The following is a 16,998-nucleotide window of genomic DNA, read 5'->3' on the forward strand; positions in this document are numbered from 1 at the left end:
GGTGCTCAATAAATGATACCTGACAGCATTATTATTTAAGGGATCCATAGTGATATTATGAAAATCTGGGGGAGTCAGAAATATTAGGTTCAAATACAGCCTGTGCAACTTGGTAATTATGTGAACACAGTTAAGTCATTTAACTTTGAGGCATTTAATTTTCTGAGGAATGGGTTACTTATTTTACAGAATTATATTTAGAGGTGATGTTTTTCCAGTGCCCATTCCAATGCTTGACATGTTCTAGAATCCCAGCAAATGGAAGTATTAATATTATCATTATTATTATTCTCAAAGGAGTCTGATAAACTAGTTTGCCAACTGTTATTTTCTCATTGGTTTATCGACTTACATGGAAGATTGCTTGCTGTGGGGTGTGGCTGAGCTACAGCAGTGTGTGCGCCTGTAACTCAGAGGCTGCTGTGGGGTGGCTTCTGTCAGAGCAGACAGCTGCAGTACGTACTGTGACACACAGTGCACTGGCCCATTTTGCTGGTCCCGCTAGATTACTTTGGAATTCAAGTTTGTCTTCTTCAATTATTGTTTCTGTGCATGCCTTGGTCTCCTCTCTGCCTTTGCCCTGTAACCAAGGTCATCCCAACCTCAGCAGGCCAAGAGGAGACTGGTGCTTGCTGGAAACACAGGGCAAAATTATCATGGGAGAGATGTACCAGGCTAGATGGGGCTTTACAAAGTGGGTACTCCATGTGAAAACATGTTCATGTATTTCTGTTTTTCATTCTTTTGGCAAATTTTCACTCTTTTGAAAATTGTGTCTCATAAAAATCAAATAATAAAACAGTACAGAATGAAAACAAAGGTTTTCTTATATAAATATCACTTATTTAATTCTTTCTAACATTAACGGTGCATTTAGAACTCTGTCAGAAGGTTGTCCTCAGTTATTAGGAGTGCATAACTCTCAAAGCCTTATGCAGAGTTCTAAAGTGGTAGAAATGTTTCCCCATCTCTCCTTACTTCCTTCCCCTCCCAGTCAAGTTTTATTTGAGATTAAAATATTTACATACCAATTTTTTCCATTTTAAAATGCCCAAATTTTACCATATCCTTCATGGAAAAAGGATGACTCTAAACTCCTGCTTCTAGGCTACTCGTGATGAAGAATCTGCTGGAAGCTCTGGAGGACAGGTGCTCACTGTCTAATGTTACACAGCTCTCCTCTCTCAACTTACTGCCCCAGGAAAGGAATTTTTTCCTGAGCAGGAGGGAGCTGAGGAAGTCTGGGCAATCCACAACAGACCATCTGAAATCATTTTCCCAGGCGGCGGAATAAACACCTAGCCAGACGCTACATTGTTTTTCAAAGAGGTGAGTCCTTTCTTGTTTCCTAACTGCCATCTAAAAAATTCTAAACAAAAATTAAGCTGTTGATGCATGCAAAAAATCCTAAGCAAGAAATAGCTCTTCTTTTCTAAAGGAAGCAGTTTTGGAGGGGGGGTAGTGTAGGTCTGGGTGAGTCGTTAAATAATGGTTTTGAAATCAAGGTCAATTTTCTTTGGTAATAAGGTATGTGTAAATCAGAATTTCTGAGATTACTACAAAAGAAAAAGAAGGTGCTTAAAGGATTGGGTGGTTGAACTGTACTTACGTTCTTTTTTATAACTGCATTCTTTGAAGGAAAATGTCAAGTTCTGTTTAGATTCTATAGAAAAAAATTTCAGAAAACCTAGCTAACTTGAGCATTTCTCCCCCTCTGCTTTTTCTGTTACCATTACCTTAGAATTACTCCTGCTGCCCGTGCAAGGATGTCATTAAAAACAGCAATGGTGTTAGTTTAAGGGCTGCTAGACTACAGGGCTCTAGGAGTTCAAACTATGCTTCTTATATTCAACACCTGCCATTATTTTCAAGTGTGTTATTGTCATGCCTCTCTTATTACTTCTTCCTTTGGGCTCCCATGGCAATTTGTACATGTTACTATTGTAGAATTTATCCAATTGCTTTATAACTAGCTGTTTATGTGTCTTCAATACATATGATTTTTGATATCAGAAAACACTCTGTCAGTAATTTTTTGGTCTCCAGTGAATAGACTAGTGCTTGGTACATAGTAAGTGTTTAATAAATTTTTTATTGATTGAATGGAAGCTCTCCTGGCCATGCCCATTATTTGCAGACAAAGAACCTTAGGGTGTAATCGGATTTAACATTTGATCTTTGGAAAACACTTAGTGAAAGTGTTCCAACAACACTCTTTAATAAAATAAATTTAGTGTGACATATAAGAATGTGTTCAACCCAGAGATTAGCTTCCTTTTTAATAATGAGCTATCCCAGCAGGTTGTGTCTGGATGTGATGCTTTGGCTCACTCTGGGTTGATATCAAATAATTTTTCTCCATTTCTCCCCTTCTCAGATGTTCTATGGAGCTCCTGTCATAAGTGCAGGGCCAAAGGGAGGGCTGGGCACAGTTTTGCTCTTCCACAGAACATCTCTAATTCAAGCATAGACCATAACCTTCATCAAGTCTGCCAACCTACACAGGTATATCCTTGCTGGTGATTTTCTTTATTTTTGTTTTCACCTCTGGCTCTTTTTAAGAAATGCAGCACTTCATGGGTGTGGCTTTGCTTCTTGGAACTAGTGACCCTGCGTGAGGTAGGTTGCGGTGCCACTGTTGGCAGGCTGCTGGCCCAGAGGGAGTCTGCTGCTTGCTGAATTAGCTATGTCTGCTTTGTTGAGTCCAACTGGTCTCAGCAGATGCACAGAAGGCATGTTGTGGAAGTTGTGAGTGCCACTTTTCCTCCACCCCCTTTAGAACAAAGGCATTTATTCCACCAACTTCTGGGAGTGTTGGCAGCTGAAGGGTTGGCAGGCCTTGTTGGAACTGCGTCACAATTCAACTTCCATCCACCCAACCTTACTTGCTTCAATTATCCATGTGTATTGGTCCCATAAACCTCCTGCATGCAAGTCTTCATCTCAGATCTGTTTCCCAGAGAACCCCACCTAAGACAGCTAGGAACTCAAACCTACATGCATATTGAGACTTAATGATGGATTTAGAGAATAAGGGCTGGAGAAAGGGAATGAATCCGTACGTTGTAGACTCATGACAGCTAGTTTTGCAGGCTCTTGTTCAATCTGGGCCCCTGAATTCTCCCAGGCTCTAGTGGGAGAACTCTGACATCAGCTATGATCTAAGTCCTAGCCTTTCACAGGCTAAGATTCTTTAGTCATGACCACAGGGAATGTCCTGAGCTGAGAGCTATCAAGCATTCATAAAAATCCAAATCTCTGAGAATCACAATAGGGAAATAATAAAGCAAAATTTTTAACATCGGATAAACTTGGGTTCAAGTCCTTACTCTAATAATCATGAGATCAGTAATTCTAGGTTATTTATTTTACCATTCTAATTTTCAGTGTATTTGTTGGTAAATAATAATAATAATGATAATAATAATAATAAAAAACACCACCTCAGATAACTCTTGTTATGTTTAAGACAGAAAGCTCATGCAAAGCATATATTATAATGCCGGACATTTTTAAAGCACACAGTATTTTTAATTACGAGATTCTAATTATCGGCTTGAATATACTACTTACTCTCCGTTTAAAGACTCTGTGGGATGGGTTTAATAGTCTTCACCTCAAATTAGTTAAGTTTTGCAACTTTTGTTACAGAAACCTCTTCTTTACAGCTAACCCAAAATCTTCTGTAGCAGTTTCTACCCCCGTCTGCTTATGGCTCTCCATGTTTTGTATGAACATTCTAGCTTACTGCACATTTTCTTTAACCTAGAGCTATGAAGACTTATTCAAATCCTCAGTGAATTAACCAAACTTTGAAGAGAATATTTTCATCTCTGTTCAATAGATTCTCTCTAGTCTAGAAAAAAAAAAGCCTTATGATGAAAACCAATGTTTATCTCTGGCTTTCCTCTATTCTGTGCTACTTCTAAGGTAATCAAAGATTTCCAAGCCAGTTTATAGCCCCACTATTTTAGAACTCTGAAGTTTCCTTTGTGGAATCTTAAGACTAGCCTGGCACATAGCTTCTGTGCCCATGCAAAGAGCATATGAGCACCCAGACACTTGATGCCCAAATATTTCTCATTACGCGTGAACTTCCATCCAGCACTGGGCAGATTACATGGCCCCTGGGATTCCAAGTGAGAAGACGGCAGCCCTGTTCTCTCTTTGCTCTTGGGCATGAGTTGGTGTGGTCACTGTCATCCTCACTGGGGTCACCTTTCCCTGTCAGGACCACATCCCCAGGTTTCCCTATTCCCTCTTATAGGTAGATTCATCCGAGTTTCTTCCTGACTTAAGTGTTATGAAGCAGAAGCCATTGGCATTGTCTCAAAGCATTGGGTAGGCAGGCCGGCCTCTTCTTTCCCATCCACCTCAGCATCAGGGACCTGCTGATATCTCCCATTCCCAGCACGCTCCTCTTCTTCTTAAAAATACTATGTACATGACTTATAAGGAAGTAAAATGACTAATACGTATGGGAATATCTTTTGAGTGCGATGGCAAATATGGGCGAGATAAAGGTTAAATATTTACCTTAGACAGAACTCTACTTTGGAGTTTTCATACATTTATTTATATATGGGTGGGCGAAGGTGAGGGAAAGGAAGAGAGAGGGTGGTGGCAAAGAGAACAAAGTGGGCAATTCCTGCAGAGCAGACTCCTGAAGGAGCTCAGAGCCCAGATCTGGGCTGAGCTGGCCAGCAAACTAGCTCTTTGTTCAGACAGACAGGCTTTCTCTTGGTTGTTTCCCTGTTCTTGCCCTTATGTCAGATATGCATGGAGTAAGCTTTTTCTCTGATGCCCTGGGCATTTAGAAAGCTGGCTCAACCTCCATGCCACCCCCCTGCCCTTCCTCCATTTGTTTGTTTGCTTTTTTAATCACAAACTGAAATGAAGAGAAATATTCATTTTTTTGGAAGTTAGTTCTTTTCACAAGGTCAGTTTGTGCCCATTACCCATTGAGAGGGGGACAACTTAAGCAAATGATCACATTTAATTAGAAAAAGAATGAGGCTTAGCTCATAATGACAATGGGCAATTTGAGTAATTAAAATTATTTTAGCAAAACATTGATTTATTTTAAATTAAAATATGCCCAGAAGCTTATTTATATTTTATATATATTCAAATGACTTTTTTGTTATTCAGTCTTTCTCATTTTAAACCACTTGTGAGCTGATTTTTCCATTTATGCTGGAGGATGTTCTGTATCTCAGAATAAAAATTGAGAACGACCCATAAATACTTTAAATTTCTGAAACTGTCTCTTACTAGCTAAACCACAATTCCTTCAGTGCAATAGCTGGGGAAAAGCATAGTAGAATTATAGAGAAAACAGTTCTCGGCTTTAACTTCTTATGTTCAGCAGACTTCTTATTGTTGAGATTCCTCAAATTAAAATGCAAAACTCAGCTTCTTGGCTAGGCTCGCTTACTTAACCTTAACAAAATATAAGGGTCTGTTTCATTAATCAGAAACACACCAGACATAGTGCATGAATTTTATCTTCCACTTTGTCCTTTGTATTTCAGAATGATGATAATATTAATAAAAGTCCTTGGATTTGGCAGCCAGACAATCGTATTCTCTTTGTTTCTATCATGTTCCTATGTAAAATGAATTTTTCAGGCAGACTAAATGCCTTAAGGGGCAAAAATTCCTATGATCCTCTCACTGGGAAATCTTTAAAAATAGAATAAATTTTCATTTGTCTGGGTGTGGTTTTTTAAGCACAGTCTGTCTTTGGCAGAGGGATAGGTTAGTTGACCTATGGATGTTGCTTTAAGCTTTACGATTACTTAGGTGGAGAATTTTCTCTTAATCCTTGCCAGATTTAATTTATCACAACAACGCATGTTCTTATAAATGTTGTAAAACAAAAACGGGATGCAATCTTCTTTTCCATTGTAAAGTAATAAAATGGTTTATTTCTCAAATTTGAGAAAGTAAGATTGCATCAGGAAAATGTATGTTTTTCTCCTCTTCAAACCTCTCCTGAAAGGTAGTGAAATATGATAAATGGCATGCTACTTAAGACAATGTGTTTTCAAACAACTGGACCAAATCAGCAAAATGGAACCATATGCTCCATCAAGACCACCTTCACATTCCTCACTTGAATCTGAAGCTGGGCATCTGGACAGACCAAGGGGGTTGACCATGCTCAGGTGTGCTGATGGCTGCTGACAGAATGGGTAGTGGGAGAGGGCTGGGGAAAGCGATTTCACAGATACGGTTACAACCTGTTATGCATATATCATCTGTCCTCCTGCTGGCCTCCCAGACACGCTGTGGGCAGCCACAAGTTCCCCGCTGTCCAGTCCCCCCTGCTTGGAGTGATTACGTTATGAAAGTTTTCACTTTAACGTAATGCCAAAAGAAAAGAATAGTGTAATCATTTCAGTACATTGATCATTAATACACATACACACGCACACACAGAGGCATAACAGTGGGTCAGTTTTTAAAAACTGTATTTTCTCTATAGGCAAATTACAAATCATATTTATTCAGGGATTTCCCAGTTCCTTTTCTTTCTCTCTTTCAAGAGGAAATCCAAAGTTTGTTTGTTTTTAACAGTCAAGCTTTATTGAGGTATTAGTAACTTACGTGAAAATGCAGGTGTGCGTGCAAATCAGTGTTTTTTTGGTGAATTTATAGAACAGCGTAATCATCACTACAATCCAGTTTTTAAATGTTTCCATCACCCCAGTAAGTTCCCTGTGCCCATTTGCAGTCAGTCGCTTCTCCTATCTCCAGTCCCAGGCAAGTACTGAGTCCTTTCTGCCCCATAGACTTACTTTTCATAAGAAATTTATAGAAATCAAATAGTAGAGTACAATACAATTTTTGGAATGCTTCTTTCACTTAGCATAACGTTTTTGAGGTTCACCTGTGTTGTTGTAGCATGTATCAGTAGCTTTTTTTTAAATTGCTGAATAGTATTCCAGTGTATGGGTATACCACATTGCTGGTTTTTTTTTTTTTTTTTCAATCAATTCACCAGTTGATAGACATTTGGATTGTTCCCAATTTGGGCTATCATGAGTATGCTGCTCTGAAAATTTCAGATACAAATATTTGCATAAATGTCAGTTTTCATTTCTTTTGGGTAGATAGCCAATAATGGAATTTTTGTGCCATATACTAAGTTTATGTTTAACCCTTTTTTAAGAAAGAGAAGTAGTTTTCCAAAGTGATTGTATTATTTTACATTTGCTTCAACGATGTGCGGGGGGTTCCAGATTTTCCTGGCCAATACTTTTTATTGTCTGGGTTTTGATTATGGCCATCCTAGGGGATATGAAGTAGTATCTCACTGTGATTCTGATTTGCATTTATCTAGTGATTTATGGTGCTGAGCATCTTTTCAAATGCTTGTTGGACATTTATATATCTTCTTTGGACAAATGTCTATTCAAATCCTTTCCCCATTTTTAAATTGGGTTGTTTGGATTTTTATTATTGAGTTGTAGAAGCTCTTTATAGATCCAGTATACAAGTCCTTTATGAGATATATGATTTGAAATATTTTCTATCAGTCTGTAGCTTGTAGTTTAATTTTGAAAATTTAAAAAACAAAAGTTTTAAAATTTTGATGAAGTCCAATTTATCAACTTTTCTTTTATAGATAATGATTTTAGTGTCACATCTAAGAAATCTTTGCCTAACCTATTTCAAAAATATTTTTCTCTCATGTTTTCATTAGAATTTTTATAGTTTTATCTCTTACATCTAGATCTATGGTCCATCTTGAGTTGATTTTTGTGTATGGTATGTTATAAAGAGCTAAGGTGATGATTGCTATTGCTGTTTTTTGCATGGATATCCAATTATTCTGACACCATTTGTTGAAAAACATTATCCTATCCCCACTGAATTTCTTTGGCTCTTTGTCAAAGATCAATTGACCGTAAATATAAGGGTTTATTTCTGAACTTTGTATTCTGTTCCGTTGATGTGTATGTCAGTCTTTATGCTAATCACACTGCCTTGATTACTGTAGCTTTATAGTAAGTTTTGAAATTGAGTAAAGTCCTCCTACTTTGTTCTTCTTTTCTAAGTGGAGCCAAATCTTATCGTAGTAGTACTGCTTCCACTATAGGAAATGGTTTAATTTCCACTCCTAAAAGAATCATGAAAAGGGGGAAATCATCTTTGCCTTTATACCTCTACAAATGTGTTAGGAACTTTTTATTGGCTCTTGTGTAAGTTAGCCTTTGCAAAATAACAAACCACTTCAAAACTAGTGGCTTAAAAAAAAAAAAACAACAACCATTTGTTTAACTCACAATTCTGAGTCAGCAATCTGAGATGTGCTTAGCTGAGCAATTTTTCTCCTGATCTCAGTCATGTGTCTGTAGTCACCTGCCAGTCACCTTGGTCGTTCTGCTTCTGGGGGTTAACTGGATGTCAGCTGGGCAATGTGGGTAACTGGACCATGTGTTTCTCATCATACAACAGCCTAGACTGAGCTTGTTCCCATGGCAGCAGCGTACCCACAAAAGCAAAAGGAAAGACTTATAAAATCTCTGCTCATCTCACTTTTTAATTTATTTATTTATTTATTTATTTATTTATTTATTTATGGCTGTGTTGGGTCTTCGTTTCTGTGCGAGTGCTTCCTCTAGTTGTGGCAAGCGGGGGCCACTCATCATCACGGTGCGTGGGCCTCTCACTATCGCGGCCTCTCTTGTTGCGGAGCACAGGCTCCAGATGCGCAGGCTCAGTAATTGTGGCTCACGGGCCCATTTGCTCCGTGGCATGTGGGATCTTCCCGGACCAGGGCTCGTACCCGTGTCCCCTGCATTGGCAGGCAGATTCTCAACCACTGCGCCACCAGGGAAGCCCTCATCTCACTTTTGCTAATGTCCCATTGGTCAAAGCAAGTCACAAAGCCAAAACCAGTATCCACTGGGAGGGCTCTACCAAAGGAGAATACAGGTATATATGAACTAATTGAAGGCATTGCTGGGGTCAATCCACCACAGTTTTTAGCAACCTGGAGGAATTAACTGCTTTGAATGTGAAGAGAATCACGTTTCTGGGTGTACCAAACCAGTTATTTCAAAACAACAGTCTTTTGTCATTGGAACTTATGATTCCAATTGGATGTCATTGGAACTTCTGAGAACACAGATTCTCAATCCATTGACCCCACATATCATCTGGTAGCGAATCCTAGAGTGGCACATAGAGAAATAAACTAGTTCCTTATAATTTTCCCTCAGATCACAAAACTTTGGGGAAACCCAAAGAACCAGAAATATTTCCTCAATAAGAATAATTAGGGATTCCCAATTCCATCATTTCCTAACTTAACATGACTTACTTTTAGAACAGGGTAGTGTTAGAGATCCTAGTGTTCACACAGACCAAATCCGAATGTTGTAACTTAGAGCTGCATTGAAGGGATGAACATCCTGATGTTAGGATACTCTACTTTTGTACAAATAAACAAGTCACACAGGTGTTTTCCTGTATTTTTCTGGGGGTGGGGGAAAAGTAGAAGCAGCTACCTGTTTTTCGGTGGGAAGACAGCTTTATTTCTAAATTCATGAGTCAAAATTCATTATTGTCTTTTTCTCCATGTGCTGTGGGTCACCACTGGCATTAGAATTTCTGTTGCCATTGCTGTTATGAAAACACTTGGAATGTTTTAGCAAAGGGGTGAGCTTGGAAGCAAATAAGAGGAAGGAAGCTGAGTAGTCTGGGCATAGCCCAGTAAGTAAAATTGACCTGCTCACAAGCTGTATGGCTTTGGTGCGTAGTTTTATTATGTTAGAACAGTAGTTATTGATTAAATACACTCTTTGGGCCAACCAAGAAAACCAACCACCAATGATGTTTGTATTGGAAAAAATAATTGAGCGAATAGTTCTACAAATAACAATTCATTTATAAATTGGGTTTAACCTGAGTTGTATTTATTTCAGCATATATATTGATAGATAAACCTGGATTTATCTGAGAATTTGGATAGACTTTTTAGCTAAACTAACCAATTAGTTCAATTCCATGTGGACAATTCAAACACAGCTCCTTGATTTCATTTTTATCTGACAAGTTTGTTGGTTAAAATGATTATTTTAGTGTATTATGTTGGGATTGTGAATATGAAATCGGACCAAACAAATTTAAGTTATTACAAGTCTAGATCACTTGAGGTGCTGAGTAAGAGGCTAGTTTTTTAGTGTTGATGGGCACAGCTGTCATTATATAAAGGAGTTTATGAGGAAATGACGGCTTGTCCTTGGTCACAGATAGGCATAGTTGCTGCCTTCTAGAATGGTGATTTAATTGAATCACCTGCAGGCTTCAGGCTCTGTTTAAATATGTGGATGAAGCAAGAAAGATGATGTCTGTCAAAGATGAGTGCCTTCATTAATTAAATTAGCAGGAAATTTTACTAACTTTAATTAATATAAACTAAGCCACAGAAATATAGTGATCAAAGCGTGCGAATCTGGTTAGCATCACAGCATGTGTTGTTATAGACTACTTGATAATAGAGAATCACCAGACTAAGGCTGCAAAGATGCAAGGACCTGTTTGAAAGAAGAGGATAGTTGCAAATGATACCCAAACCTGGAACTGCTGTTGAATTGCCAGAACGTTTGAGGGAGCATGCCTGATAAACAGCGTGAAAATCATGAGGTATTGTTGAATTGATAAAAGCCTTCTTTCTAGAAGAAGGGCTACGAAATACATGACCATCTGCAGTGAAAGGAGCTAAATCTAACTTCAGTGCTTTCACTAGCTGAGCAAGATTTTAGGCAGTAGAGGCCCAGCCTCTCAAAAATTCATATTTATGCAGTCTGTAGAGTAGAAAGATTATGAGATGTCTGTACTTCCTTTATCCAGACCTACACAATGAAGGCAGTGCCCGTTTGAGACATTTAGACAAAGGATATCCAAGTATATTGTGGATCGAGAGGAATGCAGTTTTGTTAAATTCAATGCAGTACAAAGCATATCATTAAATTATCATGCACATCCTCTTCAGTGTTCTGTTTCTTGGTCTAACTTTGCACAGAACTGATTTTAGTTCGTGAATGTAGATAGATGGAAACTCTCCGTCTTCTTTCCACCAGTTCCCAGTCCCTACCCCCCATTTTCTGGTTTGTAAAGTTTCAGTCACCTCAAAAGCTGAATGCTATAACATGTCATCTGTCTCCATTATTTTCTGTGTGTATGTACAGTGCATTGTTTATGAGGCTTTCGTAATATTTAGATCATAAACCAGCAGAAACCATAACAAAACTTCACTATTAAAATAAATCATAACAAAAGTTTTTAGAAGGTATTAATTAAATAAAAATGATATAGTTTATATTGACTTAGGCTTCTAATATCTGGCATTGACTATTTTAAATTTTTATTTTCAGTATGGGCTTATTATAAGAATAGATTTTCCTTCAGTTTGGCAAATGCTGAGACATAAGAAGAAATTCATTTTAAGTGGCCAGTATTGTAACAGAAAGTTATGGCCATTTCAAATCAAATCATTTGTTAAAAAATAGATATTTTATTGTCAATTCAGTGTCATAGATTTCAGCCACAACTGTGTCACCCTGCCTATTGAAATGATTTAGTTCAAAATAAAACAACATATTCATTATAGATTTTTCATTAAAAATTTCTACTAAAAGAAAAGAATTGTTTTTGGTGCTCATGGCTAGAAAACAAAATGATGGAGTGAACAATTGTTGGAATATTCTTGAGTTAAATTTATTAATCTAATTCCTTATATGTATTTAATTCATTAATTATGATTCACAACGTATAATTTATAGCTCTCACAAACTATGATGTGAAATTCAATTTCAATTGAACCGCTATGTATTTGGCAACAGAAATGTATTTTCCTCAGTCAATGAATGTTTGTTGAGAACCCCAGAAGATGCATTACTCTGTCCTGTGCATGCTTGAACAAGTTGAGGATAGCATCTGTGCCGCCGGAGGTGGGGTTCTAAAAGCCACTTGGATGAGCGGGTTTCTGTCTAGGGAGGGGCAGGTGGATGCTGTGGAAGCCCCGGGGAGGGGTGCTGGCATCAGAGCGGGTGAACAGGGCCTCCTTGAAGGGAGGCAGCGGCCTTGACAGTGATGGGTAGAGAAGGCCAATTGGAGAGGGAGAAAGTCCTTGTGTGGGGCGGGGCGGAGCTGAAGTCCAATTTATCAGTTTTTCTTTTATAGATCACGACTTCAGTGCCACATCTAAAGTCTTTGCCTAACCCAATTTCAAAAATATTTTCTCTCATGTTTACACTAGAATATTTATAGTTTTATCTCTTACATTCAGGTCTATGATCCATCTTGAGTTTTGTGTGTGTTATAAAGAGCTAAGATGATGATTACTATCACTATTTTTTGCATGGATATCCAATTATTCCAGCACTATTTGCTGAAAAAATTATCCTTTCCCCACTGAATTTCTTTAGCTCTTTGTCAAAAATCAATTGACCATAAATATATGGATTTATTTCTGAATTTTCTATTCTGTTCCATTAATCTATATGTAAATATTTATGCTAACCACACTGCTTTGACTACTGTGGCTTTATAGCAAGTTTTAAAATTGAGAGGTGAAAGTCCTCCTACTTTTTGGGGAGAGTTTGTGCTTCAGAGGGTGCAAAGGGCATATAGCCTGGCAAGGAGCATCATAGCCCAAGAGGGAGAAGGAGGCTGCCTGTGTGTGGGTGCTGGAGGTGAGACTCACCATGGGGCATGAAGACCGAGAATAAGGTGACGAGAGCATCCTGGTGGGAGGCAAAGGCTATGGCAGCAGCATCCGTGCATGAATATTGGAGCCCAAGCCTGTGTGTGTAGGGTACTTGTGCAGGGATTGTGGCAGCAGCAGCTGGGGGTGCTGAAGAGAACATCTACATGAAGATTGGCAGTGGGGGTGGTTTGATGGGGAATTGGTTACCTTCTGGGGGACTGAGTGAATAAATAAGTACAGTAAAGCTAGAGAGAGACAGGTTTCTCATTGTAGGAAATAAGGAAAAGGAGAAAACTGGAATAAACTCTATGGTGTTAGTTTGGAATTGAGGTATTGGTTTGAACTCACGGTTTTCAATATACAGATATTCGATAGATACATAGGTGTGTGTGTACATATACATGTACGGTATGTGCACGCACATACATACATGTATTAACTAGCTCTGTGCAGTGAGAGGGCCTGAGAGCAGTGGCACACTTGTGCCATCCAGATGTTGGCATGTAAAATCCATGCTCCAGTAAAAGAACCAGGATTCCTCAAGAGAAATGGCTGATGCTAGGGAGGGATCAGGGAAGTTTCAAAATAAATGTGAGGCATCTCATTATGCCAGAAATAGGGAAGTACTCAAAGAACAATGAGGACGTTTCAGAAGGACCAGAGAAGCCAGGTGGCCAAATAAGGGACAATTTTAGTATCAAAATAAAAAATGGTAGTCAACCTTTTCCTTACAGTAAACTACTGACTGATTAATGTATAAGAAAGAAGAAAATCATTTGGCAGCCATCATAATAATCATTCAGGCCAGAAACCTCCATGGATATTAATTAGTGGTAGAAACTTTGATGAGGAATGGATTACTGTCTTAAAGTGCCTTCACAAAGGGACAGAGAGTAATTTTACAGTGAAGAAAATTGGCAGACAACAACTTAGCCAAGGGATCAAGTTGAACATTACCAAATGAGACAAAGCAAAATTATACAGCACTGATAGGCTGCAACAAGAACACAGTGTCACATTTGTGATATTCCCACCAAAAATATATGACCTGAATGTAATCATGAGGAAGCATCAGATGGCCAGAGTGAAGGGCATCCTTCTAAATAACTGGCCTGTAATCTTCAAAAGTCTCAGTGTCATGATAGCCAAGGAAACTTTGAGAAACTCTTTGAGATTGAAGGAGATTAAAATGACGTGGTCACCAAATAGGGTTTTAGATTGGAACCTTTTGCTAAAACACATATTCTGGCCAACTGGGGAGATATGAACATGGATTAAATGGTAGAAATATATTACCACTAAGTTCTTTATTTTGATTACTATATTGGAGCTTTGTAGGAAAAGATACTACTTGTAGGAAACACATCCTGAAATAACTGAGGGTAATGGGGCATCAAGGCAGAAAAACTGTGTTGAAATTTGAAATCATTTTGAAAGAAAAAAAAGGAAAAAAATATCAGGAATCTAGAACAATCTATTTTCTGGAGTTGGCTATGCTATGGCCTGGCTGTTTGAGGGAGGACAAATCACTTCATCCCTTTATGTTTCCATTTCTTTATCTCTTAAATGAAGGAGTTGGCCTAGATTATCTTAAATTCCTTATAGATCCAGCACTTAAGTTTCTCAGGTTCAAGAACATTGCAGTTAGGAGTTAGGCAAGACTGGGATAAGGTGTTAAAAAGGTCTAGAAGAAGAAACACTGTGGTTGCATTTTGTGAGAATTGAGATTTCCTGTGAGGCCAGGCAGAGGATGAGGAAGTTCAAGGAAAAAGGAATCCTGCTCCAAGCAAACAATTTGAGGGAAGTTACTCAAGTGGAAGAGAGAAGATTTTATTTTTCTTTGGAAGGTTTCTTGATTCCTCCCTCCCTCCCTCCCCTCCCCCTCCTTCCCTCCATCCTTCCTTCCTTCCTTCCTTCCTTCCTTCCTTCCTTCCTTCCTTCCTTCCTTCCTTCCTTCCAAGGCACTGGGTGAAGCACTGTGGTTAGTATAGGTAAAAAAGATCGTTTCTGTTCTCAAATTGCTTACAGTCTACTATAAGAGGAGAAACACATAGACAAAAACTACACACACATCTCTGCTGAAACTACACTGTGCTTCTGCCACTCTGATGGTCAGAACTGAATTAGACTCTTGATCTTGATCTCTGGAGAGAGTCCTTCCTCTCTCCCCGCCCCCAAGACACTTCTTCCCCTTTATTTGATTCTTTTATAGATGAGGTGACATGTACCCTTTTTTTCATTGATAGCTGTAAATTTTATCAGGGAAAGGTAATGCCTTAGTCAAGTGAGCAGTACTCCAGAGACTTTATCTGCCTAATGACTCTAGGAATAAAATGGAATTTATCTCTTTGATTTTTAAATCTCAGAGAAACTTGACTTTCCCTGTTCTATCACAGAGAAAACTGCAATTTAACAATTTATGTATAAAATGGATACTTTTATTAGGGTAAAATTGTGAAATACAATATGAATTAGGTTCCTCTTTTTTTTTTAATTAGGTTCCTCTTAAGGATGTAAACCATCTTTTTGAGCTGGTAAAAATGATAACGTGTATTAATTTATATAATACTGTTATATTATGACATTATATTACATTATAATTTATATGTATGCCAGTGAAAATCAGTAAGAGCGTTCATCCTTAAAATCCATATTATTTTCTGCATACAGGTCTTTTGTCTCCTTCGGTAGGTTTATTCCTAGATATTTTATTCTTTTTGTTGCAATGGTAAATAGGACGCAGACCTACTAGAGAATGGACTTGAGGATACAGGGAGGGGGAAGGATAAGCTGGGAGGAAGTGAGAGAGTGGCATGGACATATATACACTACCAAACGTAAAATAGATAGCTAGTGGGAAGCAGCTGCATAGCACAGGGAGATCAGCTTTGTGACCACCTAGAGGGGTGGGATAGGGAGGGTGGGAGGGAGGGAGACGCAAGAGGGAAGAGATATGGGGATATATGTATATGTATAACTGATTCACTTTGTCATAAAGCAGAAACTAACACACCATCATAAAGCAATTATACTCCAATAAAGATGTTAAAAAAAAATCCATATTTTTTCTTTATGAGTAGTTTTGGAAGAGACATGGAAAATTATATTGCTTGAATAAAATATGTTTTTAATGAATTTCCAAATAAATTTTTCCCTAACATTCATCCTTGTTGATTAAGCCTACATAAAAGGGACTAAAGCAGCCATTAAGTGGTGGTTCAATGGCTCTCTGTTTAAAGTGTATGCTACTGTTCCAACCAATAATGTGTCTATTGTCTTGGAAAATGCTAATTGTTAAATTGATTGTGATATTCATGTTCCAACACTCCAGTTGAACACTGAACAATGTCCCATGTGATGATGGAAAATGGCTTGTTGTTTGATGCACAGTGATAGCAGATCCACATCTATCACAATTATGAAAGGTTGTTTCTGTGCCATGATTGTTTTTCTAAATGAGAATGGCTCAGACCAGAGAAGGTAGTACAAGGTATTAAATTATGCTTATTCTTTTCATTAATGCAGTTGCCCACATTAGTAGATCCTGAGCAAGGGAACATATTTGTAATGGGTTCTGAGAGTGGCTGAGAAGGCCAGCGTGGCGTGACGGAATACGTGACGCTCTAAGGGTTTGGAACACGCTTCTAGTCCTGCTCTGGCCCTCCTGGCTTCGTAATGTTGGCAAGTTACTCTTTGAGATCTCATCTAAGAGATAAGGATTTGGACAAAATAATTTCTGAATCCCACTTTTTTAATGAAAATATCATTGTCAGATTTTTTGCTTAGCACTTAATGTGGGAAAAACTGACGAATAGCTTCCAACAAGTCTTTCATAAAATAGTTACCAAGTCCTTTTATGTGCTAGAACTGTGCTTAAGCCCAAAGTACAAAGATTAAAATAAATATTAAAATATAGTATGTGTCATCAGGAGTTTATAACCTAGCCTAATACTGGGAGACTAATGATAAAATTAGTAAAGCAATGTTATAATAAGTAACAAAATGTAACCAAATGTAATGCAAGATCCTGGATTGGATGCTGAATCAGAAAAAAGATATTGCTATAATGAACATTGTTGGAAAGCTGTATTGAATGCATATCAAAGTTACTGAATGTAATAATTGTATTGTGGTTTTCTGGAGAATATTCTTGTTCTTAGGAGACATGCTAAAGTATTTGGGGTCATGATATGTGCAACTTAGTCTCCAATGATTCAGCAAAATACACACACACACACACACACACATATACACACACACGTATATACATATAC

General features: G+C 38.1%; 1 long non-coding RNA gene across 1 annotated transcript in view; it reads left to right on the plus strand.

Moving 5' to 3' along the window:
• Window positions 1-1,186: 1,186 nt before the first annotated feature.
• Window positions 1,187-16,998, plus strand: part of LOC132356519 (uncharacterized) — a 60,573-nt gene continuing 44,761 nt past the window's right edge. The window contains exon 1 of the long non-coding RNA XR_009499900.1: window positions 1,187-1,329. This is a non-coding gene — a long non-coding RNA (uncharacterized LOC132356519). The remainder of the gene's footprint in view (window positions 1,330-16,998) is intronic.

Source organism: Balaenoptera ricei, chromosome 21, assembly GCF_028023285.1.
Source record: "Balaenoptera ricei isolate mBalRic1 chromosome 21, mBalRic1.hap2, whole genome shotgun sequence".
NCBI classification, from domain to species: Eukaryota; Metazoa; Chordata; class Mammalia; order Artiodactyla; family Balaenopteridae; genus Balaenoptera; species Balaenoptera ricei.